This window comes from Mesocricetus auratus, unplaced genomic scaffold (genome assembly GCF_017639785.1).
Source record: "Mesocricetus auratus isolate SY011 unplaced genomic scaffold, BCM_Maur_2.0 Super-Scaffold_100015, whole genome shotgun sequence".
Classification (NCBI taxonomy): Eukaryota; Metazoa; Chordata; class Mammalia; order Rodentia; family Cricetidae; genus Mesocricetus; species Mesocricetus auratus.
The window spans coordinates 65,237,792-65,262,827 of record NW_024429198.1 but is presented as its reverse complement, the minus strand read 5'-3'; the positions used below and the strand labels follow the sequence as shown (position 1 = coordinate 65,262,827).

The window sequence follows — 25,036 nt, the reverse complement described above, 5'->3', positions numbered from 1 at the left end:
GGAAACCCACTAGAGACTCCTGAACACAGACAGCCAGGGCAGTTCCCCTTCCCAGGATGGGGCCCCTCAAAGATCCATTGGGCACACCCAGCCTACAGCATTATGAGAGCTGGCAAAAGAAGGTAGGATGAGGCTCATTTTTCTAGCATCCCTGCGGCATGCTGAACTCTGCAGTAACTAGCTTGAGAGGTAAACGACCACTTAGACTGCTGTCCCACCACCAAGCCTCCTGATCATGGGGCATGGGACCCACTCGCTTGAGCAAAGTTTAAATATCTGAGCAGCAGCTCCCTCCAGGGAGCCAAGGAGTCCCAAGTATGACAGTCCCCAGCAAGTCAAGCGGATCCCATCCCATCGGCACTCAGGATTTTGCCATTGGACCTTATGAATTGCAACAGGAACTCTGGGTTTGCCCATGCAGTCTCCAAGGGTTACGTCTCAAGTTCAGGTACCAAAGAGCCAGAGTTCCCAAGTTCTGCATCCCAGAGAAAAGGCACAGGGCACAAGAGCTGCCAAGGCCCTTGATGAAGGCACAAGCCTCCAAGCCGTTTGTGGCCATGAGGAACCTAGGCCTCAGAGTTGGACAGAGAAGAAAGTCTAGCACCTGCCTGAGGCCACAGAGACGAAGTTCTGTATCAGTCTTCTGTCCTATCTCTGCTCCAGTTCAGCCAGCTCAGACTCTGTTCCCAGGCACCCAGGAAACCCTGCACTTCAGTAAGAGTCTGTGGCTCGCCGTGCGGTGGTGGCTCACGCCTTTAATCCCAGCACTCGGGAGGCAGAGGCAGGCGGATCTCTGTGAGTTCAAGGCCGGGCTGGACCGATAGCCTCCAAAACAATACAGAGAAACCCTGTCTCGTAAAAGCAAAAAACAAACAAACAAACAAAAAAGAGTCTGTGGCTCGAGCGTGTCTCCATAACCATCAATTGTCTTTTTCTTTGTTTTAAAAGCCATATTTCGAGGGAGTAGAGAGATGTCTCAGTGGTGAAGAGCACTTGGTTGCTCATCCACAGGACCTGGATTCAGTTCCTAGCACCCACATGGCTGCCCACAACCATCTGTAACTCCGGTTCCATGGGATTCAACGCCCTCTTCCAGCCTCTGCATGTATGTTGCAATATACATACATGAGGGCAAAACACTCATATACATAAGTAATATTTCAATACCGTTTTAGAGCAGTTTTAGCTTCACAGGAAAATAAGAAAGTTCCTGTGCACTCTCTGCTCCCACACATGCACAATCCCCTCTCTTTTGGCACTCCACACCACAGCGGTACTTTTGTGACAGCTCATACGTTGTCACCCAAAGGCCATACTTTACACTAGAGCCCACTTTGTTGTTTATTCTGTGAATTTTGACAAACCATGTACAACGGTTTTGATGCCCTAAAAGTTCCCTGTGTTCCTTCTATTCTTCTGACAACTGTTGAACTTTCTATTGTCTCCAAAATACCATAGACCGGAATCATACTATACTTCTCTTATTTCATAGCATGCAATGTGAGTGACCTCCATGACTTTTCATGGCTTGATAGCTCATTTTTAGAGTTGAGTAATATCCCATTGTCTGAGTGGGCCATAGTTTTATTTATACACATACTGAAGGGCATTGTGAAAGCGTGCGAGTCTTGTGATAATATGGAAAGCTATTACAAATGTGTGTACAGCTTCTGTGTGGATATGCTTTTGACTCATTTGAGTGGGTAACAAGGAAAGGAGAATATACCTACTGGATATAAGGGAGGGTGTGAATGATCATTTCTATTGTTCTATATTCTTGCCAGCATTTGGGGGTGTTAAAATTTTGGAGATTGGCCGTTCTAATAGATGTGTAGTGATGTCTCATTTGAATTTGTCATTGCCTCATGATATTTGGCTCCCTCTTCTTCACACACACAGAGAGAGAGAGAGAGAGAGAGAGAGAGAGAGAGAGAGAGAGAGAGAGAGAGAGAGAGAGAGAGAGAGATGGTGACCAAACCCAGTGCACGCCAGGCAAATTCTAGGCAAGTACTCTACAACTGAGTTGAGCTATGTATGTCCTTGGCCGTAGAGCATCTTTTCAAATCTCTCTTTGCAGTCCATATATCTTTCTTGGTGAGATATCTCACCCCTTAGCACATTTTTCAATTGGTTACTTTTACTCATTGTTGAGATTTTTGGAGTTCTTTGTTTATCTTGGGTATCAGTCCTGTTACTGGATAGGATTTACAAACATTCCCCCTCCCCTCCTTGTCTTCGGCTTGTTTTCTCATGTTCCTTTAAAGGCCAAATTTTCAATCAAGTCCAGCTTATCAATAATTTCTTTATTGCCAAACCTCAGTTCATCTGTATTTCCTCCTTTTTGTCTTCTAGTGGCTATCTAGCCTTTTTAGGTCTGTAGTCCACTTTGAGTGAATTTGGTGAAGTCAGTCAGATTCATCTTTTGGAAGATGGATGGACAGTTGTCACAATACTGTCTATCCCCTCTGCTCCTGTGCTAACAGTCAGATGGCTACATCTGGAGTCTATTTCTAGGGTCTCCACTCTGTTCCCTTAAGCTGTTGGTCTTTTCTCATACCATTACTGTATTACCTTGATCACTATCACTACTCAATAAGTTTTGAAGTCAGACAGTGTCAATCCTCATCTTCGGTCTTCTCCCTCAACATAGAGTTGCTATCTTAGGTCTTTTTCCTCTATATGAACTTTAGGGTCAATTTGTTTATATATGAAAAACAACTTCTGGGATTTGATTGACTGAGTTCATTGAATCTATACATCAAGTTATAAAGAACCTACATGTTGACAATGCTGAGTCTCCCTATAATTCAAGTTAAAAAGAATCAACATGTTGACAATATTAAGTCTTCCTATCCTTGAACATGGATTATCTCTCCATTTACTGAGTTCTTCTGATTTTGTTAGTCAGAGTATCATGGTTTTACTAACACAGATCTTGCACATCATTTGTTAGATTTATACCTAAGTGCTTCATTTTGAGGGAATGCTAATACAAATGTAGGGATGCGGGGTGATGTTCGCACACATGTCTGCCTGTGCACATGCATAGAGGCCAGACATCAACGTTACATGTTTTCATCAAGCTCATTCCATCTTATTTTTTCCAATACCATCTTTCACTAAACCTGTAGCTCTCCATTCTCCAGGTAAGCTAGCCTGGTTGACTATCAAGCTCTAGGATCCTCCTGTCAGCCTCCCAGAACTGGGGTTACATATGTGTGTCACTGCAATCTGGTTTTTGTTTGTTTGTTTGTTTATGTGCATGCTAGGACTAGAACTCAAATCCTCATGTTTACATGGCAAGACCTTTACTTTTGAACCATCTTATCGACCCCCAAAATGTGTTTTTAATTCCAATTTTTCTTGTTCAGTGTGTGTGTGTGTGTGTGTGTGTGTGTGTGTGTGTGTGTGTGTGTGTAGGTTATATTAACTCTTGCCTAATGATCTTGTATAGTACAACCTAGATGCTTGCTTTGTAGACCAAACTGGCTTTGAACTCACAGAGATCCGCTGGCCTCTGTCTCCTGAGTGCTGCGATTAAAGGTATTGCCACCATTGCCCTCATTGTGGATACTATAATCACTTTATTGCTTATTTCCAAACCGGACACCCCCTCAGAGGATAGCAATTGAGAATCACCACACTATTTCTTTAAGGCTTTGCTATATGCTTTTGCCTTTGTCTGGAACATTCTCCCTTTCAGCCTCCACTCTAAATATCCCCTTCTTCCCGCCTGATTCATCTTCAAGGACACAGATGAGCCATGTTTTATGCTGGGAAATGTTCTCTGACCCTAGAAGTCTGGGTTACCTGAGCCCCTCCACGTCCCTGCTTCTCTGGTAGATGTAGCCCTGTCTGTCCTCAAGAACCTTTCCGCTCCTGTGGGAGATAAACCACCAAGAAGATGATAATAAGCACTGAGCTCTGTTCTAAGAACTTAACCTGAACTAATTCATTTACTCCTCACAGATGTGAACAGTAACAAGAATCACTGCCCCAAACTCTCCTCAACACATTAAACAAGAGTCACACACCTAGGTTGACCAGTAAGCCTTCACATGGGGATCTAATGCTCCACTCTGCTCAGCTGCAGTCTTCACTGGGCCTCAACTCAGAAGACACAATCCTGCCTCTGAACCCCTCCCTGTCTGTGCTGCCCCCCAACTGCCCCATTTGGATCTCCCCCACCTGTGTCTCATTCCTCCACAAAGACTCCACCTTCCACACTGCTACAGAACTTGTTTTCTAGAACGCCCATTTTGATCATGAGCCTAAGAAAGTTTATAAAAGGAAATTTCAAGAATGGATAAAAAAAAAACCTTACTGCCTCCCACCATCTCTCTGTTTTTTTAAGAATGTCTTGCTTGGCTATTTCTCATATGATCTCTGCCTTGTTTGATTATTGCATTTTATTTGCACTCCATTCCATGACATCAGCTGGGTGTTTGTCATTGGAGCAGTTACCTAGGATCTCGTGGGTAACATTCACTGCTTCTCTTTTAGAGCCTTGTGTTGGTTTTCTAACTCAATTTTTGTTTTCCCAAATATTTGTGTGCCAAATGCATGTGAGAAACCATATGTCTGGCTTTTCAATCTGGCAGCTGTGAGCTCCTCAAGGTAGGGACTGTCTTCAACATAACTGTTTTTCTATATCCCTAGCTTGCATGTTAGAGCCCTGATCAGTAGAATCATATTGTCAGAGAGCTGTACACTTAGCCGAACGACTGTCTCCCCACCTCCACCCTAATACAAACCAAACCCTTAGGACCTACGATGTGGGAGAGGGAGGGTTCGGCAACTCTCTCCAGATGCTTATCAGTCTAACACTGCATCTCTCATCCTGTCACCTCCAACGCCCCACCTCTCTCCAGAGTATCATTTACCACAGCTATCCAAGGAGCTCTGATGATCATTCTCTTGTGCTGCCAATACACACAAGGAAATCAGAGGACCAGCTCCCTGGCAAGTACTTCTTGCTTTGGAGACCTAAGCGGTAGAAGTGGGGAGGGCTAGTGACATTACTCTGTTATTTTGATAGTAAGCTCAGACTCATAGCACTGAGGGCTAAGGATATGGTTCAGTGGGTAGAGTGCCCACCTAGCATGCGCAAAGCCCTAATACATCTGGTGTGGTGCTGCACACCTGTAATCCCAGTCCTTGGGAGATGGAGGCAGAAGGATCAAAAGCTCACGGCCATCCATGGCTATATAGCAAGTTAGAGGTCAGCCCAAGATACGTGAGATCCTGTAAAAATAATGATAATAATTATTAAATATTAAGGAAGGGAGGGAAGGAAGGAAGGAAGGAAGGAAGGAAGGAAGAAGGAAGGAAGGAAGGAGCAAGCAATCACTGTTGCCTGTTTGACCTATGCTCAGACAGAAAGAACTTGGTCTGACTCCCTTGCCCTGGAAGGCTACTAAGTTTTGGAAGCATCTTGGGCCGGCTTCCACAGGCATTAACGTTGCATCTGCATAAAACGTACTGCATAAAACCATGGGGGGAACTCTCATTGTGAGAACAGGGTGGCTATTTGTCTTACAAAGCAAGGGCGGCTTCCGAACATCACAGCCCCTTCCTTCAACCACTGAAGTCCAACCCCAGTAGGCAACTCTTCAGATCTGTGACACACATGCCCAAACCCCTGTCACCGGTTCCCCCCACCTTTCAGAGTATTCTGCTCTCCTGGCTGTTTATTCAGCCTTCGTTGCTCGTGGACCCAGCTTAGAGTCAGACAATGGCCCTCCTGGCTTTTTCACATCTATCGTTTGGCTCCTTCCTGGTCTCTAAACGTGGGCATCTTCCCATGAGTCTCTCCTTTGCCTTCCTCTGCGTCCTCTTTCATGGGCAGTTTTGCCCCCACCTGTTGGCGTTGACGCTGCCCTCTCAGAACTCTGCCTTCAGCTCTTAGGCTACGTTTTCGGTTGTCTGCTAGACACACCCAGCTAGCAGTTCAAACCCAACCTTTCCAAAGCATTCCGGCAGCTTTCCCCTGGTTGTCCAGCTTCTTTCAGGGTCTAGTCACTGATGTTGAGAATCCCAGAGCTTCTCCTGGCTGCTTCCCAGGTACCTCTTGGACCCTCAGTTTCCTCCTATCCTATGAAAACATCAATGCCTTCTCTAGTTTTTTTTTTAAGCTGGAAAATAACTTTATTTGTTCCAGAGAGTTAGTTAGAGTCCTCTCAGAACTTTTGAAACTGCTTCTTAGTGCCAGCGGTCTCAGTGACCTTGAGTACATTGAAGTGCGCAGTCTTTCTCAGGGGCCTGCACTCGCCCACGCTGACAATGTCGTCAGTTTGTACATCCCTGAAGCAGGGGGACAGGTGCACAGACATGTCCTTGTGATGCTCCTCAAAGCGATTGCACTTTCGGAGGTAATATAGATAGTCCTTACGAATGACAACGGTCCTCTGCATCTTCATCTTAGTCACAACACCAGACAGGATCCAACCTCAGATGGAGACATTACCAGTGAAGGGGCATTTCTTGTCTCTGTAGGTGCCCTCGATGGCCTCCTTGGGCGTCTTGAAGCATAGACCGATGTTTTTGTAGTGCCGGGGGAGTTTTTCCTTGCTGGTTTCTCCCAGCAGAACATGCCTCTTGTTTTTAAAGACCGTAGGCTGCTTTTGGTAAGCACGTTCGGCCTGAATATCCACCATCTTCCTGGCAGCCTGTGAAAAAGAGAGGTCGCCTTCTCTAGTTTGCCGAGCAGAACAAGGCATGTGGAAAAAATGTTTTAACTGTAAGGTGATGCACGAAGATTGGCTGTAATCATTGTATAGCATAGCATCCTTAGCTTTTTATGGATCAGCACATCAAATCCATCCCTTGGCCTTACCATTTCCTTCATTGCTGTGCCTCTCATTCATTCTCTTGTCTCTTAAAATAACCACTGGTTTTGTTTGTTCGTCTGGGTTTAGTACAGGGTCTCACTATGTAGCTCTGACTGACCTGGAGCTCAACTGTAGACCAGGTTGCCTCCAACTCGCAAAAATCCATCTGCCTCTGCCTCCCGAGTAGGGCACCACCACACACAGCAAACAACAGAGTTTAAACTCTTTCGCCCATTGCACAGCCTGCTTACCTATTCTCTACCTTAGAGGTTCCCAGAATTCAGTCCACATGGCAATTACTTGGAGGCACTCTATGTTTTGTAATTGTGGTCACTTCAGCAGTGGAACTGAGCTAACCTAATATCCTGTACAGAAGGATACCTTGCACTATTTACAAAGGACTAACTCTGTGTGACCCAAAGACCCAACAAAGCTTTAAAATACAAAGCTCTTGGGAGAAAAATAAGCTGTAGATCTTCAGGCTGGGAGTTAGAAGTCTTATGGCTTGATCATGAAAAGACAGATGGCCCGGTTTTAAAATGGGCAAGTACAATTTTTACTTATTGAATACATTTCAACAAAGCTAGAAACAAGGTAAGCCAAGAATCTGGGTAGACGTTCCTCCAAAAGAGAAATACAGGTAGCCAAAGTTGTAACCAAAAACAAGGTGACCTGCTTCATTAGTGATCTGGGAAATGAAGTGATATAATATTCCCCCCCCAAAATATTTAATTGTAACCAGGTGATGGCAGAGCACGCCTTTAATCACCCCAGCACTCAGGAGGCAGAGGCAGGTGCATCTCTGTGAGTTTGAGGCCAACCTGGTCTACAGAGAGAGTTCCAGGACAGCCAGAGCAGATACACAAAGAAACTCTGTCTCAAAAAAGTAGAAAAAAAGTAATTGTAAGCTTTAAATGGATTCATTATATGGTGTTTGAGTTATAATAAAACTGATTTTTAAATTTTACACATATATATAAAATAAAGTGCACATACATGTATATAACTTTACATCCCCAAGGACACCAGAATAAAACTATCAGATAATAGCAAATCAGTGATGTGGGGGAATCAGAAAACTTACGAACTGCTGTTGAGAATGTAAACTGCTGCAGATGCAGTAGGAAACAGCGGTCAGGTCCTCTGTGGGCTAAACAGAGCTACCAAACAACTAGCAGTCACTACCAGGTGGATTTCAGAACGGCAACACGTGTCACACAAAAACTGAACGCAAATGCTTGCAGAAGCATCGTTTATAACACGGCCGAGTGAAGAGACCTCAAAAGTCGCTCAGTGGATGGACACATAGACAATATGTTGTGTATACATGCATGGAATACTATTCAGCAGTAAAAAAGAATGAAGTGCTGTTACGTGCTGTACCATGGGTGAACTCTGTAAGGATTATGTCAAGTGGAAGATGTCAACAGAAAAAGGCGACATGTTTTTCATAAAATATCCGGAATAGGGCAAATGTGTGGAAACAGAAAGTTCATCACTGACTGCCTGGAGCAGAGGCTGCGGTGCGCGGTGCTTCTTTTACAGCCGACGCAAATGTCCTAAGATTTATGTGTTGGTGACTACACAGTTCTACAAATAAGCAAGAAATTTTGAATTGTACACTTTAAATGGGGGATTTGTTGGTGTATGAATTATATCTTAATTAACTTTAAAATGTAGCAATAGGAGCTTTGATGGTAGGGGCATGTTCTAGAGAGCTTTAATTGACAATTTGAACTGTAAGGGCTGGGCTGGATTCTCTAGGACCAGCTTCTCTTTTTTTCTCAAAGGGCATTTCATATACTCTCTGCATCAGCAGTAATAAATGCCATGTTCTGTCCTCACCCAAGAAACTAATTCAGAACATTCTGGATGCGGTCAGTATTCCACCCGCACAGCAAACACCCCGAGTGAGACTGCAACTCCGTGCCCCCGGTGACTCGGCGCCTCTGTTTCCTTACCATGAACTCCCGATGTCTCTATAGCTGGCCACCTGCCCGTGTCTTTTAACCTCATCTCCCATTGTGCCCTTCACCTGTCAATCAAGATAAAATCTTGTGAGTTTCCACTCTTGCTAGGCTGCCCCATACTTCAAGAGAAAGCCCCCTACAGCACCCCATCTCAGGGTTAGTGATGCAAATGTCGCCACCATCCTTTCGTATCTGGTGTTGATCACACAGCCTTTCATAATCTGGAATGCTACGTAACCTGAAAACCGGACAGCAGTAAGAAGTGTTAGGGGAGCCTAACCAGTGGGTCAGGTGGGCCCGGCCTAGCACCTGTTTGTCATACAGTGATGGAACAGGTCACACGTCAGCAGTGCCTTTGGGACACAGGGTGTTACAGGGTGGCAGTGGTCGTGCTGGTATGCCAGGAACGAAGTTCTGGTGGCAGTCAGTGTCTTCCACGGAGGTTGGTGTCCTCTCTGGGGACGAGAAGATCTGGGGCCTCCATCGGATAGCACTGGAATGTGGGCAGGACCTGGGGGTTGGGGGGCGCCTGGCCACCACTGAGTTTGTCATGCCTTGGCAGTGCCACTGGCGCCAACTCCTCCTGGAGGTCGCAACTGCCGAGCTGAATTCCAACTCGTGACCTTGGACAGAAAGGCCCTGGCCATCCCATTGTCCTCTTGTCACTAAATCAACCCTGTCTCCACAGCATTCACGGCCTATTTGTTAATGAGCTCTTAAAAATAAAATGGTGATTGTCGGATAATTATTTTTTAATTATTTTAATTATTTTTTAATTATTTTACAATGCAACCAGAGCCCCTTGCAACTACTCCAGTAATTACATTAAGCTATTCCATTTGCAAGAGACTAATAGGAAACAAACCATTAATTAGCATTTTGTCTTTCACTGCCCCTTCCTCCCCTCCAAATCCTCGGATTATGGGGTCCACACCCTAAAGCGAGAGACCTAGGGTGCACTCCAGAAGAAAACTCCCCCCGAGAGCTCCATGGGGCTCACTGGAGATGAAAATAGAGAGCAGAAAAAGGTCCCACAGCTGTGATGGTCCCAATGGGCCAGCCCTGAGGTCTACGGTGGCCCAAGGCCCCCTGAACAGGTCCTGTGCAGCCCTTCCGTTGGTCCTGGAGTGGAGTAGTTGATAGTTGTGGGGCAAGCTGAGCCCATTGTAGGCATGTTCCCAGGGGCCTCAGAGCCAGTGGGTGGGGCAGGCACCTGGGCAAACAGAGCTCAGAAACAGGAATGAATCAAGGATGGTTTAAATATGCAGAAATGTAGTTCATACCTTTGGGCAAAAATAATCCCAAACAAAGTTATGCAATGTCGCGGGAGGGCTGCGATAAGACGGCTGAGGCTGAAGGGTTTGAGTGAATGATCGAGGAGACTGCTAAGGGAGTGGGCGGGACCAGGGGATTCTGGCCAGAGCTGGTCATGAAGCCACTGCTGTGGAGTGGGTGTGCCTGTGCGTATTCACTTGTGAGACCTTGAACGTCAGTCAGAGGAAGGCAGCACTACCCTTAAGATCCCTGCCAGTGTGTGGCTTTCTTAGTCCTGAGGTGGTAGAGAGAGGCTGGTGGGTGAGGGAGTGGAATTGGGGGCTGCCACAATCTCTCTTGTAGGTTGGCACAACTCTCTTTGACCCCCACAGTCTCCTCCCTAGCTCGCAGCCTGACCCCCGCCCTTTCTGGCAGGCTCCCTGTCCTTCTGCAGGAAGCTCACTTGGCAGCCCCCAACTCCACCAGGTCATGCCTCCCAGGCACTTCAGGAATGTCCAGTCTCATCTAGGGCGTCATCCGAGTTGCTACTGCTTTTTTCCCAACTGACTTGTGCCTCCCTGTGTAAATGCGGTCCTCCGTCCGTCCTTGAAGACGGGGCCTTTGTATCCTGCAGTCCCCTGCATCTCATAAAAGAGATGCTGAGCAAGCACTGTCACACTGGGGACGTGGAAACAGGAGCAGGAGAAGCCATGGTAGGGGACAGGGGGAAGGCTCTGGTGCACCCCGTGTGCTGTAAAACATGAGGAAGACTGCCAGAGGAGCCCTGGGACCAGGGAGTGGGCTGGTGGCATTGGAAAATGCAGAATCATTTAGAGGGGAGGGCTGTGCACTCAGACAGATGTCAGTCAGAACCCCAAAGCCACGCAAGCAATTAGTCAAAGGCTTGTGGTAGGCGCTTCACGAACCACTGTTTTGGTTCCAAAGAGGCAGAGAGGAAGCCACTCTTACCAGAAGCCGGGGTGACAGAGGCAAGGCGGAGAGAACCAATTCCGAGAGATGTTATCACCTCCTCCTTGTCATAATGGCGATATTGATTAGATGTTGTTGCAAGAAATTCTAAAGCACGCTGTGGCCCAGTGCAGGTGTTCATCAGAGCTTCTAAGCCATCCATGTACGCCTACGGCTCCCTGTGGACAGCCCTGCAGACACCCGTTTGCAGGCCTTGGAAAAGGAGAAGGTTCCAGAGAACTAGTGGGCAGCCTAGGGAGATTGCTAGAGAGCTGGCTGGGATGGTCCGTGGCAAGGGTCAGAGACCCCAGCGCTGGGGACATCCCTGAGTTGCTGAGCTCTTCTCTGATGGTTGATTGCTGGAACGATCCTAAGAGAACGTCGCCATTTCTGCTGGACTCTGGGTTCACAGGGAAAGAGTCACTGGGGCCCAACAGAAAAAAATATGACTTTTCAAGGACCGAGGGGAGGGAGGGTAGTCTGACTGAACAGAACAGAGAAATGTGCACCCTCTCCTTTGCGGTACCTATCGGCCTGGTCTTCATGGAAGCTGCCACTGGGGTCAGGAGTCATAGCCTCCGTGTTCTGGTGCTGTGCACTTTGTAATCAATGCTGGAGCCTTCGTATGTTCTGTGTGGGTGCTGGGGGTGCTTGGGGATGTGATTCGTGTAGTAGGAACAGGACAGTCTCTTAGACCTACCATAGCTACTGTGAAGCTGTGAAGCTATCTGTCAGGAATTCCCCAAGCAAACCAAAGACAACAGGGCCTCCAGCACCCAGACCAGGCCTTGGAAGCTGGGCTGTGGTCCCAGCAGCAGCTGAGCCTGGGGTGACGGGGCTGGGCTGGGTAGGGCTAAGCAGGGCAGGGTTGAGAAAGAGAAGAGAAATGTTGGCCTCCAGGCTCCTGGATGCCTATATTGGGCAAGGCTTCTTATTTCCTTGGGTGGTGACCAGGAGTTTCTCCCGATGTGCCAGCCTGGCTCAATGTGTCTCCTTCTGCCTCTTGTAGAGGAGCCTCTGCTATCCTCGTGAGGATGGATGCCGGCTCCTCCAGCCTGACTTCCCAGAGCTGATGGAGCTTTGTAAGCTGAGAAGCTGGTTCCTCGTGGCCTCTGCTAGACCAGGGTGTAAACAGCAGGGCAGTAGACAGTTGCTTCTGGGAAGCCGGACTCTCCCAGGTCACTGATCCACACAGTCATTGTGTCCCCAGGGTGAGACAGGCAGTAGTTAAGTCCTTACAAATGGTCCCCCTGCCCCCCCCAGGCCAGCAAAGAAGTCATTATGCTGTTACATAAATAAATTATGTACTTACACGGGAGTTGGTGTGTAGGTACCGGTTAGTATTATTGCTGTGTAATTATGCACTTAGCTTGAAGAGAGGGGGCAGGCAGAAGGGCTGAATCACCCCCACCTTGAAAGGCAGCTGGCTCCCACCCCTCACCTCAGTGAGAACCATGGCCCAGAACCACAGCAAATGAGGAGTTAGAGTCTCTCAGGTGCCTCCACACAGTTCTGCAGCAAACCCAGAGACTGCTCTGGCAGCTGGCTCTGGGGTGCTTACTCACCTGAAGCAGACCTGACTCCCTGCTGCAGGCTTTCAGCCAGGCCCCAACTGCCTCCTTGAACTGACAAGAAAGGACTGCTGCCAGGCTGAGAAGGTGCAGAAGAGAGGCTAAGGGGTGGCACGGATCAGGTTGAAGAGCCTGTGGGCCTGTGACTGCTCCTCTCTGCACAAGCCCTTAGGCTCCTCAGATGGAAGGAACTCTAGAGAATCCAGTAGGTAGGAAGCAGGCCAGAGAAGGAAAGTGACTCGTCCAAATGGACACAGCAAGCCTTGGGGACACTGGAAGTAGAGCCTGGCCTGCCTCCTGCCTCCCCAGACACACACACACACACACACACACACACACACACACACACACACACACACACACACCATCACTGGGGCTGTTCTAGTTTCTCACTTCCTCTCAGTCCTGCTTGCAGCCCTGCCCAGACCTGCCTGTCACCTCACCTCTCCCCTCCTCTGCTCTCCCCTTGCTGTCTGGCTTTTCTTCCACCGGCCTCTGAAGCCAAGGGAGGCTCCCCACTTGCTCTGGCCAATGATTTCTTTTTTCTCTCTCTCCTGTGCTCTCCCTGCTGGCTCCTGGAGTTCCTCTTCTGATGGCCCTGCCCCTTCCCCTCCGCCTCCTGTTTCTAAAGGGTCAGTGAGACCCCAATCGAAAGGGAACCAGATGTTGTTTGGAGCATCATGGCCTGGCAAGGGCCTCAGTGAGCATACTCTAGTCCCTAATGATGCAAGAAGGCTGCACTTTGGGTGTGTGTGTGTGTGTGTGTGTGTGTGTATGTGTGTGTGTTGTGTGTGTGTGTATGTGAGAGAGAGAGAGAGAGAGAGAGAGAGAGAGAGACCTCTGAGTGACGAGCTAGGGTGTGGCTACAGCAGCAAGTTCATCGAGCCTTAAGCTTTCCTTCAGTGATCGCAAGTGTCCCCCATGCCCACCACAGTCATTTCAGCTACCCACATTCCTAGGCCAAGGATTCTAGGACATGTCTCCCTGCTATGTGACCTGGGTCCCCAGTAGGCAAAGCAAACCAAATGTCAAGGAGAAGTTGAACCCAAGCCCAGATGCCTTGGGCATCCACCTGGGCACCCACCACATCCCCTTTTCCTCATAACCATGAGTCCTTTGTAAAGGGAGGTAGAGGCTGGAGTACCCTTGAGTGAGATGAGAACCTCCTGTCACTTGCTAGGTACTGAGCTGCAGGCCAGGGTACACATTTGGGGAGAGGGGAGGCCTGCCCAACCATTCTTATGGAGCCAGGACTGTCCCTGCCAGGGGTAGGCTAGGTCTGGACTCTATGTGCTTCCTCTGGGTACAACAGGCAGCAGCCAGGACCTCCGGCGTTCTGAGGCTCTGGAAGGATGGGTTTTTCAGAATCTGTAGAAGCTCTCGAGTGAGTGGGAACGTCTGTGGTCCTTTAGCTCTGTCCCTCCTCTGGTGGCCTCACTGGGTAGAGAGCAGAAGTGAGGAGAGGAGCTTTTCATGACTTGGAGTGGTAAAATGGGGTTGACAAGGGTAAGGACAGCCTCATCTTTTCGAAGGACCTTTCAACCCTCTGTGGCTCAGCAATGACTTGGGGCAGGGGGGGAGGGTCTGGAGCAGGAGCCTCTAAAAAGACGACTTTTAAAGCTATGTCACTGAGGCATCTCTAAGAATTCCCACGGAAGGGGCCACCGGTGACATGGCTTAGTGGCACTTGCCGCCAAGCCAGGGACCTGCATGGTGAAAGGGGAGAGCAACCCACTACCGCAAGCTGTGCTCTGACCTGCACACATGCACTACGGCACGTGCACGCCCACACACATACACATGAATGCACACAAGATAAATCTGTAAGAGTGTAATGCTTTGTTAAAAAAAAAAAAAAGAATACCCACGAAATAGTGAGTCCAAGGAGAGGGAGCAAAACCTGGCTCAGCCCCTAAGACCACTTTGCAAGAGAATTCTCAGGTAAGATATTCTTGAAGGCCCCAAGTCCTCCCCTGGGAGTGGGGGGGGGGGAGGAAAAGGAGTGTGGGGTTATTGTTGGGTTTTGGTTTTTTCCTTCCTCTTTTTCACTCAAAGGTATTTTTGCACATGACTCAAACAAGTCTAAACTTTCCAAACTTCAAAGTTTGCTCATGGCACGGCCTCAAAGTGGAAGGGAAAATGTTAAAGGGGGGAAGGAAAAAAGGGGGAAAGAAAAAAAAAGTTTGTAAGCCAGTTAGCATTGTGTTGCTCCTCCTCGGCCCGGGAACTGAATTGACTTGCATTTGCTATTAGAGTACCATTGTGAAACAGGCTTTGCTGGGTGATGTGGTCTCTGCTGTTCCCAGGCTCACTCACTCAGCAGCCTGTGGTAAGAGGAAGGCCTGTGGCCACAGGCCTGCTCACAGGTCATTTTCAGGCTCTCAGCCGGAGCTCCAGTGCAGCAGCAGGGAGGGGGAATGGGCACATCACTCCCTACTACAAGATTCCCCCCCCCCAGAAGTTTTACATGGTGAATGGGGAGAAAAGGACATTTCTGGCCTGGCACCAATACCACTGGGCCTCTCTCCACTTTGTAGTGACAGAGGTGTCACTTCCAGTGGCAATGACTGAGCCGCAAAGCAGGGGTCCCTTTCATAGGCCCACTCTCTCCTCCCAGCTTCTCCAGCAAAGCTAGAGGGTTTCGAGTGCCCAGGTACACGGGTGTCTAGCTCTGTCCTGCCACTTAACCCGCTCCTGGCTCGGGCAGACGACTCTGTCACTCTGTGCCATCCTTGTCTGCAAAACGTGATGAAAGCAGACCTTCCGGCGAAAACGCAGCTACCCCGAAGTCACCCACTTCCCTGAGGTTGCTCTCTCTACCAGGACTCCTCACTTGCCATATCCCCCCCATACACACACAACACACACTGAAATCCAGATCTTCCTGACTTGCACCCCTGGAATTTCCATGGCATTTCTGACTTACGCCATTGGTAAAGTGCCATGGACTGCCAGGAGAGCCGTGCCGGGTAAGGCTCTCTCCCACTGTCCCCACTGAGAGACTTTTGTCCCACTGTTATCCTTAGCCACTCTTCTAACGGGAGAGGGTCACTTGGCCGTCATAAAGGCAGGTATCTACCACCCGCACCCCCCCCCCTTCCACAGGTGCCAGGTACTGGAGTCACAACCTTAAAGAGATCTGAGTTAATGGGGGAGATGGAGACGGAGCTACGCATAGAAAGTAAAATTGCTCATGTGGACACTTAAGGGGCATCTGGGATGTGCAGGGTCTTCCAGAGCATGCCCTTTCTCTCCTCTCTCCCACTCTGCATTTAGAAACAACTTAAAATAAAGCCCAGGGTCTTCCTTGGGCTTTCAGTGTCCTGGATAATTTAACTGCTGTTTATCTTCTCTCCTGGCTTCTTTTCAGATCACATGGACCACTTTCCACCCTCATGCATGAATGCCTGACACAGACACACACACACACACACACACACAGACACACACACACCTTGGCACCCCGACCGTCTTTTGATTTTTGCAAAACCGCAGAAGCAGCTTCCTGCCTCAGGGCTATTGAACATGCTCTTTCTACCTTTTTTTTTTTTTTTTTCTGGTCCGGTCCTGCTCGCTCTTCAGATTCCAGAATAAGTGTTTCCTGCGGAAAACCCTCCCTCGCTGCAGCGTGTCCCCCCCCAAGCCACTTGCAGATCAGCATGCATGAACGCTCGCTGAATGAACAGATCTTCTTAAAATGCTTAGCACGGACTAAGTCCATTATCGGCGTAATCAGCCGTTTTCTCCATCCTCACCAAGGTTATGGTCATCGCGAGTCTGTCTTGGTCACAGCCACATCCTCCACACCGAGCAGCGTGCCCTGAGGTAGAGGGAGTGTTTCCCACGTCTTCACTAAGTAAATGAACAGAGCGGTGGGTTAGGCCGAGAGGGGAGGTTGGTTTAGAGCATGCGAAGGGGGTTTGGAGAGAACGTGGAGCAAACGTGTGTGGCCTGCAGGTCAGTGTGGCTGAGGCATGGGCTTGGAGCTTGAGTTCTGAGCTGAGGGCTGGCAGGTCGGGATTCAGCTGCCAAGGAAGCCTTTGAGTTTAGTGGGTGGGTATCGACGAGGGTGGCGCGTGAAGGGATGCAGCTGGGTCTTAGAAAGCTTTAACTGTGATGCTCACGGCATGCTCGGGCTGAAAAGGGCTGAGAGACCAAAGTCAGGGGACAGGATCTGAGGAGTGATCTGAGGTGAAGGCCGGAAGGCTGGGGACCGATGATATGAATGACATTTCGGAAGCTGCCCAAGCAAGAGCTCGGGGAGGTCTTCTTGGGATCCTTCGCCATCTCCCTCACAGAGCAAAGCTACAAGGGTGAGTACTTGCTGTGCCTCACTGGAGTGGAGAGAGGGGGTGGCTTTCTCAGACTCCGCCTCCCCTGAAGTGGCCCCTGATAAGACTTATTTGAGGCCCCCGGGAGCTCCAGAGATCAGCTTTGTATGGGCATCATCTCCCTTACCATGTTTGGCCTACAGTTCTGATCAGGCAGGCCCCCAGGGCAGCCCTGGAGCCCCAGAATCCATGGCCTTGACCCAGAGTCCTTGTCTCCAGCAGACGGTCCTCAGGAGGGCTCTGTCCTGAGAAGCACTGGGACCCTCTGCTAAGGAGATGGAGGACTGGCCAGGATGATCTCTGACTGGGATTCTAGTAAGGATGGCTGTAAGGGGACACCTCAAGGCAGAGCTAGGCAGGCAAACCGCAGGCTCAGGCTTTCTGGGAGCCAGCAGAGGAGAGTCTTTGCTATGTAACCCTTTCAGCGCCACACCCAGACTGGAGGCAGGAGCCCCTTGTCCTTGCCGAGAGCCCTCATCCCTGCTTTTTGTGGGATGTGTGCTTAGGGCAGGAGGGGGGAGCGGTGCAGCAGCCTCGGAGTTCACCTCACAGGCCTCCCAGAAAGGAGCCAGCTGGAGGGAGCTGTTTGCTCGCCTGGTCTGAGGTTTGCAGTTCTGAGGTTTGCAGTTCGTGTGTGTGGGAGGGGGGCGCCAAACCACCTGGAGCACCCAGGCTCCCTCAAGTAGGCTGCAGCCCGTCTTGGCTGGGAGGGGCTCCTTCAGCCAGTCAGTCACAAGAAGGGGTGCATAAAGGTATGTCCTAAATTGTGATCTCCAGTGAGGATGAGACCAGCCCCTTGGGGATGAAGAGAAACAAGACAACTGTCAGGCAAAGCTGTAGAGAACAACTTCAGGAGGCAAGGGTGCTCCCTTCACTCTGCGCCCTCGGGTGGGCTTCCTTTTGGTCCTTTCCTAGGCCCATCTCTAACTGTCTCTCCACCCCCACACTGTCCTTAGCCTGGCCCTCGCTGGGGGAATCCCATCTCTTCTCCCCCCAAGTCATGTCTCCCCCCACTCCCGCTCAGCTCGAGCCCCCTCTCTGGCGGGGAGGTCTAAGGCGCTCTTCTGGGGTGCGCGCCCTGTCTGCCTCGGTGGGCCCAGGAAGGGGGGTGCAGGGCCCAGAGCCGCCGCTCACGGTCCCCTGGGGCCTGGGCGGGTGGGAGGTGGGCGGAGGGCGGCTGGCGCGGGAGGGGAAGAGTTAAGGCTCGTCGTTCCCCTCCCCCGGAGGGTGTGACCTCCTATAAGAAAGGCGCCGCGCTCCGGCACTGGGGCTGCAGGCGGCAGGGGCGCAGCGCGGCAGCTGAGAGCTGAGGCCGTCCCTCCGCCCGGGACCCCGGGCAGCATGTCGGAGCCCAGGAGGAGGGGCCGCGGTCGCGGCAAGAAGCACCGAGAGGGGAGAAAGCGGGAGCGGGAGCCTGATCCCGGGGAGAAAGGTAGGGCACCTCGGCGCGCCCAGAAACCCTGTTTCGATGGGAGAAACCTGCCGCCTGCTCACCCGCCCCAGGCGCCGCGCGGGTGAGTCTGGGGCGCAGGGAGCAGCGCCGGGGTGACAGCAGCTACCGGGGCGTGCGCGCTAGCGAGCAGGTCGAGCCGGTCGGCACGGCAGGGTGGGCGAGGGATGTGCGCCCAGAGTCTGGCGGTGGCAACGGGAGTATGAGACCGAGTTGCCCCCCAAGCAAGTGGGCGCAGTGCGCGTCGGGGACACGGACGGAGACCGAGAGTGAACACACTCCGGGCCTAGCCTGCTGCACTCAGGGAGCTGTCACTGCCTTCCCTTTGCTGGGATACCCAGCCGGCTGGGCTCTCAGGCTGCCCCCACCCCTGTGCCACACCTCCATCCGTTCTGCTCCACCATTGGAGCTTGGGCAGCACGCCCGCCACCTCTGGAGATGGAGGGGATGCCCTGCCCTGGGAGTGAACCCCAGCCAGCGGGGCAACGCTGCTTCTGTGACACATGTTTCACCCAGAGGGTGACCAGGCATGGAATGTCCTGCCTTGGACTTCTTGGTGATTACCTTGGGCTCTTGGGTTCTGCACCCTTCCCTCCGAGTGAGAAGAGCCCCTGACAGGGACCCACATTGGTGCTGACCCTGGGCAGCTGCGTGGCGAAGGGGTATGCTGGCCTTGGACTTCCCAGCCCAGAGCCTAGGACGTGCACATCCTCCCTATATAACCAGGCTGGCCTTGAGGCCCCCTTTCGGGGAGCCCTGACTTGTCACTTCATTTTCCTTCCTCGGGCAAGCCTCTCCATGACTACTCTGTAAAAGAAAAAAAAAGTCAACTTGGTACTAACCCTCAAGCATGCCCCATCTCTGCTCGATCCCCATGACAGTTCTGTGAGCAGGTAGTCTTATCCCCATTCTACAGGGGAAGTAACTGAGGTTTTCTGGGGGTGAGGTCAATAAGTACTTTCCAGGGGTGAGACTTTGGACTTCCAATGGCATTCCCTGGGCAAGCGTGCTCACCTTTCTTGGTCCAAACCCACCTTGGAGTTCTCACCAGGACACAACAAAAATAGCATCCAACCAGCAGTCGATTGAAGTTTAGAAAGCTCCCATAGTAACTGACAGAAAACCAAATCTCTTTCCTGCCCTGCCTCTGCATAATGGTGAAGGTGCTAGACTGTATCTTTATTGGAGAGAGTCTGGGAGTTCACCATATAGCTCACCAAAGAGAAGCAGTTGACACTTACAGACCAGGCTGCCTCTTTGGCCATTTCTGTGGGGCAGGTATCTTGGAGTATTCCTGAAGACTGGTCAGCTGAGCAGGAGATGTAAATCTTCTCCTGCCAAGCGCCTGACATGAGGGGCCGGCAGCTGTGACCCACGACCTGAGGGAGTTGGCTTTCTCTTGTAGGGGTCAAAAAGTCATGAATTACACTCAGCGCAACCTTCTCTTACACTCCCCCTTCCCTGCTTCCCGACACATACACACCCTGACTTGGATAGGGTATCACGGACGGACGCAGGAATGAACCTGGTAGTGTGACACTGGGTAGGCTTTAGCTGCTGGGGATCATCGAGCCTTGGAAAAGCGGCATCCTGGTGTCAAGGGTGGAGTGTTCACTTCGGGGAGGTGGGGGAAGGACTGTGAGGGAGACTCCACAGTCCTCGAAATTATCTGTCCGTCCCAGCGTCTACCCAAGGTGACAAAGTCCTTCTCGATGTTTCCCTGTAAACTTTCTCTTTTTTCCTAATACTTTCCGCGTTCACCTTTTTCCGGTGGCCACCTGGTTGGTTCTTCAGAATGCCCCTTTTTAGGAATCTGGCTGAGAAGGAGAGCCCAGGCAGACCCTAGGACAGAACTAGAGGAACTTTGGGTACTGTGGAAGGATCTAGAACATGGAGGGCATGGGGTAAGGTCACACTCTAAAACAAGATTGTCAAGAGAGCCAACAGCCTTAAACCCCTGGTTTGTAACTAAGAATCTGATTCAAACCCGACAGGATGAGTGATTAAGATGACGGTGGCCTTCAGAGCGGAGGCCCCCTCTCTCTATACCTCTCCAGACCAGCCTGTGGCTACCAGAACTTTATTACATTCTCAGAGAGCGCCTAGTCTGGCAAGAGCGTAGACACAGGGCAGCTGGAGAAGGACCTCAGCTGAGGCTAGCCCACATCTGACTGATGCTGAGAGGACTGCAGGCATGGAAAGTGAGTGTGTGCTTCTCCAGAACCTTCTTAAGTGTGAGGAGGGAGAACTCTGTAAAACAGGAGGGATAAGGAGCAGAGACACTGATGAACGGTGCCCCAGCAGCACCCAAGCTCCTCTGTAGCAAATAGGAGGGGGTGTGGGGAAAAGGGCATTTCCCCTGCCTCGGTGCAGGAGGGCTGGGTGGGGCAGAGCTGCAGGTGTGAGCTCTCTTCCATGACTCACAGAGAATCTGTGGGGCCGATTCCTGGTATCCCCTCTGGGGCTGCCCCTAACAATCCTTATTCCTTCCTTCCAAGGAATATGGCAGCTCTGAGGAATGGGGGGGGGGCTGAGGCTAAGTCCTCTTGGTACAGACAATAAAGAGCCAGCCATGGTTTAGAGACAGACTCAGTGATCAGATTTGAACTCATCGGCCCGTTCCATGTGGCCTTGGAAAGACCAGCCAGGATTGGATGGAAATGCTCATCTGCTGAAACTCGTCTGTGAACCAGGGAATCTTCATCTTCCCTTAGGGGGCATTGGGAGGTGTCCTGGAGTGCCACAGTGGACCAGCATACTCAGCAAAGAGCTCTGGCCACATAGCATTTGAATTCCCAAGACACAGAGAAACCTTTCGAAGTCTTCCTTCCCCATTGTTCCCTTCTCCTGCCCATTGGTAAAGTGAATGTTCAGACTTCTGGAACCAACTCCATTCTTCCAGATCCGAGGTGCTTGTGCTGATGTGCACAGGTCTCAGCAGCATCTGGGGGTTGGCACACTCTGCTCCCCCACTCCCAGTCTCGGCCCCTGGCTGACCCTACTGAACTTGGCACCTGGAGCGATCCTCCTGACACTCCGGGGTGCAGCCTGCACCTCACGCTCTGCTCTGGCTCCCTGGCACCTCAGGGCACCTCAGGGTTCACGAGGAACAGTAACAACAAGCAGGGAGCAACTTTGTACTTCCCAGTGGCCTTTCATCCCGAGAGCTCAAAGCAGTTTACAGACCAACACTCATCGTTCCCCAGCGCAGGTCCCAGGCCTTTGGTGGGGGTGAAAAGGGGACAGAGAGTGCTAGTCTTTCTAGATCAGGGTAGCAGCGGGGCTGGATAGGGCAGTGAGTCACCTGGAATGGGGTGGCCACAAAGTCTGAGACAGAAGCAAAATTGGACTGTGGGCTTCGACTTCAGGCTGCAAACTGCAGGGGAGAAGTGGTCTTCCCTTAAAACAATATGGTCCAGACCCTCTTTTCTCCATATATAACCTGTGCCCTTGTGCCAGGGTGGGTTCTAGGAGCTACTGAAGCAACATAATGGACTCGGGGATGGGCAGATCTGCTCTTGTTGCTGCCTTCTGACCTAAGCATCATAAGCCTCCAGGCTGAGTGGAGCTGCCCAGGCCTCAGGGCAGTGGCTGAGCAAGGATAATTTGGGGGAAAAGGGCTGAGCAGGCACTCGCGGGCCTGGCTCTGACCTCAGTTGGCTTCACTAGCCCTGCTCAACTCCTTGGCCTAGAACCCTAGCTGTGAGATAACCACACAAACTGAAAGTGTTTTATTTGCTTTTCTGGTACCCAACTGTGAGCACCAATCGAGTTTATGTGATTAAACCTCAGACCTTGTTCTCAGGAAGCTCAGAGAAAGATCCCTTCACAAATCCCTGAGTTTCAAATTGGGTATAGAACCATAAATGTGCAAAGCATGGTGAGGAGAGGAGTGGGGTTGGAACAGAGAAATAAGGACCCAGTGGAGAAGGTGGCATCTGAGCTCAGCCAAGATGAGGGCTAGAAATGTTCCAGGGAAAGAACAAGAATTGGGATGGTATCCCTTCCTGACTGAGCCTTCCCTACCAGTGCTGAGTCCCGTCCACAAAGTCATGGATATTACTGTCACCCCCTCTTCATGGGCAGGGAAACTGAGACAGGGATACTCACGACTTACCTTGAGGCGGGCCAGTAGAAGAGTGTGCTCTTGAGCTGAAGTCTGCCCCTGCCCTGCCTTCCCCTGTCACATCTACTTAACCCTAGGCTCTTCTGCATTCTGTGCCCCTCAAGGCAAACCAGCAAGAGCCAGATGCTGGCCACCTATTGGAGCAAGCCCTCCCCTCAGATCAGCTAGACAGGTACTTACTTCCCAGGCTCTGCAGAGATGAGACACAAAGGGGGTTCAGAGATGAGCAGTGAAGCCCTGCCCTCAACAGGAGCTTAGAGCATGGCCGTGGCAGTCGGGTAATAAACAGAAACTGTGGACACTGACACAGGAGGCAGCTGGAGGCCCTGAGCCTGCACCAAGGGGTAGTAAGTAGTTCCTGGGAAGATGGAAGTCATGGTTGAATGGCCAGGCCAGAAACCAAACTGAAGATCCAGAGTCCAGCCAGATCTCGTACCCTAGTGGGTAGTTATCTGGTCCTAGAAAGTCCCTTGTGCAAACGATGTTTCAATAGGAACCTGATTTAAAACATGAGCTGGGAGTTTGATAGAAATGCACATTCTTCGGGCTAGGAAGATGGCTCAGTCAGTAAAGTGTATGCCATGCAAGCAAGAAGACCAGTTGGGATCTATAACACCTACGTAAAAACCCAGGTGTGGTGGCACACACTTGTAATCGTAGCATTGGAGAGGTGGAGACAGAAGGATTCCTTGAAGCTTGCTGGCCAGTTGGTCTTGCCAAATTAGTGAGTTCCAGGTTCAGTGAGAGACCCCGTTGCAAAAAACAAAAACAAACAAACAAAAAAACTGAGGAGAGCAATTAAGGGAGACACCAGACATCGATCCCTGGCCTCCACAGTCACATGCACGCATATGTGTATGTGCTTACACATGAGCATGCTTGTACTCATAAAATACACATATACACAAAGCAATGCAAACTTCTGAATCTCACCCTTGATTTATTGAATCAGAAACTGGGGGGGGGGCGGTAACTGTGTGTGTTAGCTAGTTCCACAGTGGGTTAGGAGCTGTGCTCCCCTTTGAGAGCCTCCATTTCAGTTGGATGTCCCACCTACAAAGCAGACCCCCGTTGGGACCTGACGTTTCCCTGGCTCAATTCCATGCTCAAGGTGCCACACACTGACTCAGCCCCATGCACTGGGACTAATGGGCCCACCGCTCTAAGGAAAGAGAGACATAACAGAGCTTATGTTAGTTGCAGGGCCTAACCCTGAGAAGAGGAGCCAGCAAAGATATGGAAGGAGAAAGTCTACTTCCCTCCCAAGGTGCCTCCAGAGGCCTTGAGGAAGAGGAGATGGGTGAGATGGACTTAGAGGAACAGGAAATGCTGGGGGAGGAAAACCGAGCACTCAAATCAGATCAACCACTTGGTAAAGTGTTTGTGCCAGCATCTCAGGAGGCTTGGGAGAACAAACGGTGCCAAGCTATGCTGGCAGTGCAGTATACAATAGGCAGAGACCACAGGGAAGGATGGTTGGTAGTCTTCTGACTATGGGGTCAGGAGTTTGGCCTTCTCTGAACCAGTGGGGTCTGCAGCAGGGACATCCTAGATGGAGCTGCTCTTTGAGGTATCCTCAGCCACACACTACACACCCCTGTGTGTCGGAGGATGGACCAGGGCAGAGCTGTCCAGTCAGGATGTGCGTGTGTGCGTGTGTGTGTGCATAAATATGTGTGTGCGTGTGTGCATGTGTGTGTGCGTGTGTGCATGTGTGTGTGCATGCATGTGTGTGTGCATAAATATGTGTGTGTGCGTGTGTGCATGTGTGTGTGTGCATGTGCGCGTGTGTGCGCGCTCACACATGTGTGTCAGTGAGTGGCTAGGGGACCATGGACTGTCTCAAAAGCACTTTTCAAACTATAAACATGTCGCAGGGACTCTAAAGGTGTGGGCCTGGCCGGGAGGTGCTGTGATTTTTGAGTGGAGTTGGGTAAGCCTGGATCTGTGCTCATAGTTCTGTCACTTCCCTATCCAGATGGGGAAACTGAGCCCCAGAGAGGGAAGTGTACACGTCCACAAGGCAAGGGTTGACAGACAAGGGCAAGCCTCTGGAGGCACCTCTCTCTCGGCGACTGCAGCCTCACAGCTAGTTTCTGGCTTCCTCCAGGGCACCGGAGTCTACCACCACCTGTTCCTTTAAACCTGCTCTTCCCTCAGCCTGGCATACTGTCTCCTTTCCCTTGGCCACCTGTTGCTCATCCCTCAAGCCCAGCAGGTCTAGCATAGACTTTGTTCCCACCCCATCCCCCCATGGAATACTTTTCCTGGCCCCCAAGGTAAGGAGAGAGATGATCACACACCCCCCACCATGCTCCATGACACTGTTTTGGTAAACACCCCCCCACCAGCCTCCTAAGCAATGCCCTGCTCAGCTTCCGACACTCACATCTGACGTGTGCTGTGCTCCTGTCTGGATCCGCGTGAAGACACAAATGAGTGCGCTTCTGAGATGCTTCCCCTCCGTGTGTGTGCATGCCTAGCAGCTCCTTCCTCCCGCTGAAGATGGACACCCTCCTAGAAAGAGACTGCTGT

General features: G+C 50.8%; 1 protein-coding gene and 1 pseudogene across 1 annotated transcript in view; one reads left to right on the top strand and one right to left on the bottom strand.

The window, feature by feature from the left end:
- Nrg2 (neuregulin 2) overlaps positions 1-25,036 on the top strand; it is a 208,742-nt gene that overhangs the window by 137,736 nt on the left and 45,970 nt on the right.
- Positions 6,180-6,656, bottom strand: LOC101832942 (annotated as a pseudogene).